Below are 2,694 nucleotides of genomic sequence, written 5' to 3'. Positions count from 1 at the left end.
AAATTTTTGTCAGAATTTTCAGAGTTCAAGAGGTCAAAATATAAATAGAAGACCCAAGCTATAGATGATTGGAATAGCCCACAAAATTAAATATTACTCAGTAATATAAAGAAACATATTGGTAATGTACTCTAAGGGAATATACTGAAGCATTTTAATATAATTACTAATAGCATAAAGCCAGAAGCACACTCCAAAAAGCAAGAACATATTTTATATCGCATATATAAAAATTTGTAAAACTTTAAAATAATTAATCATTACAAGTGCAGATTAACAGTTTCTTTCAGATAAGGCACAGTATAAAAGAAAGAATATAAATTATCATGTATAAGTATATCTGGATTCATATTATTGTTTCATTACATATATAAAAGGTGATCAAATTTCAGTCTTTAAATAAGTATCATTTCAAAACTTTTACAGGGAAAATTCAGTGACATTAGTGAAATGGTTGTTTGTAAATAATGAAAAACATGCCCATAATATGGTGTACCTATTACCAAGAACCATTAAAAATGTTTTTCATCAATGTTACTAGAAATTTAGTGTATCTTTTTTAATGGTTATTTAAAATATATTTTAATGAAAACACCTTTTCATCATCTTTAAATAAAAATGATTTACATTTCTAAAATCTGAAGCTGCTCTGGCATTAGGACTTAATTCCTTCTTGCTCCACAGGTTTTAGATTCCACCGCACTACTAATTCCCCAGTGCTCCTGAGGCACGTGTCAGAGATGTCCTCCTCTGTCGGAAGTCCTTGTGGCAACTTCAGTGGCTGGATCCTTATCAAATGTTTCACCACCTTCAGTTTTGCATTCACTGAAGGAATATTCTTATGAACTTGAGGAGTATGTGCTTTTTCTAATCCAAGCATCTTTATTATATCTTTTTCCCAATATGGCCGCCTTTTTGTACTTTTTATCCTGGTAACAGTATGAAGTTTATGAAGGTTTTGTGGATCTCCACCATATTTTTCATGATCTGCTGGCGAAGGCTGAAACACTTTATCTGGAATTCTTGATCTGGTAAATTTGTGGCGAATCCACTCCGTGCATATGAGAGACTCCACACCTTTTGTCACAGGCTGTAGACTGCCCAGGGGTCTCTGAATGACTGAGCGCAGAATCCCGGCCATTGGGTTTGGTGATGCCTCTTTCAAGGCCGTGGACCCGTGGCCGGCGAAATCGAGGCGCTAAGTATCCTGTCGCTCCTTTGTGGAATGGCCTTCCCCACCGAGGGGAAGCCGCACCGGACGAAATTTAGTGTATCTTAAGGAATAATTCCTCCTTCGCCCTTTGGTTTCCTCTTTATAAATGATTATAAAAATTTTAACCATCAAAATGTTGCCTATATCAATAGTATTAATTTACAGTTCACCAGAAATGAGTTAACATTCCAATTTTCCACATACTCACAAACACATGTTGTTTTCATTTTTTTCTGATTAGAGTCATGTGAGTCATGTGTTTGAAATGACATCCTATTATAGTTATGCTTTTGATCTCTGAAGGATCCCTGGCAGCATAGTAGTTTACTCATTGGGCTGTTTACCACCACAAGGTCAGCAGTTCAAAACCATCGACTCTTCTTCATGAGAAAGATGAGGCTTTCTACTCCAGTAAAGATTACAATCTTAGAAATCCACATGACTACTACTGTGTTCTGTAGAGTTGCCGTGACTCAAAATCGATTTGATAGAAGTAAGTTTTAGGAATGAATATTGACTTTAAGAATCTTCTATGTATGTTAGCTATTTATATTCCTTCATTGGTGAATGTCTATCCAGATATTTTGAACATTTCTTATTGGAATGTATCTTTTAGTTGTTAATATGTGAATGTGCTGTTGTTGCTTTGAACAGTATATATAATTAGTAAACATTTGAAAGGTATATGTTTCCTTTTTTTTCTTCACATTTGTAGGCTTTTTCTTCACCATGTTAATAATGTCCTCTAAGGCACTCGAGTATTCAATTTTGATGAAATCTGATTCACATAATTTGACTTTTGTTGCTCATCGTTTTGCTGTGTTGGCTAGGAAACTGTTGTTAAAACCTATATCTCAAACATTACTATCATTTTTCTTTAAGGAATTTTATGGTTTTAATTCCTGCATTTAAATCCATATTTACTCTAATATTAAATATACACTAAAACAATGGTGTATTGGGTTATTTTTAACTAATGTATTTCCTTTTGCTTTGTTTAGATTTGTTAGGCAGGACAAGAGCAATGTTTACTATAATATTACTTTCTACCACAAAGTCATAATTTAAATGGGTTATATTCAAATGTTGCATGAAGCACATTTGTGAAGGCTGGCTTTAAAGAAAGGCAAAATCCTGAAATTTTAAAAGCAATTGACTTATTGACACCCATGCTGCCCAGTACTGCAAGTAGATGATATCAAGCCTGATCCATCCATTTAAAATAATTTTATATTCTTCTATCTAGGAATTCACTAATTTTCTACTGAGTTTTCCCTGTTCAAGCAAATCAAATGCTTGTTTTAAAATCCATTAGTAAAACTTTTATTTGATTTTTTTCCTCAAAATTTTCCATAAACCTTTTATTTACATCTTATAAAATATCTGTAAATATTTAATTTCTGTGAAAATGAGTGTAACATTTTTTTGTGGATACCAGGGGAGCTGATATCAAGGGCCTAAGTAGAAAGAAAATGTTTTGA

General features: G+C 33.1%; 1 pseudogene; it reads right to left on the bottom strand.

Annotated features, from left to right (window-relative positions):
• Positions 1–566: 566 nt before the first annotated feature.
• On the bottom strand, positions 567–1,256 carry LOC142460881 (large ribosomal subunit protein uL30m pseudogene; annotated as a pseudogene).
• Between the last annotated feature and the right edge of the window lie 1,438 nt (positions 1,257–2,694).

The sequence above is a fragment of the Tenrec ecaudatus genome, chromosome 11, assembly GCF_050624435.1.
Source record: "Tenrec ecaudatus isolate mTenEca1 chromosome 11, mTenEca1.hap1, whole genome shotgun sequence".
Lineage (NCBI taxonomy): Eukaryota > Metazoa > Chordata > Mammalia > Afrosoricida > Tenrecidae > Tenrec > Tenrec ecaudatus.
This window is presented reverse-complemented; position numbering and strand designations above follow the sequence as displayed.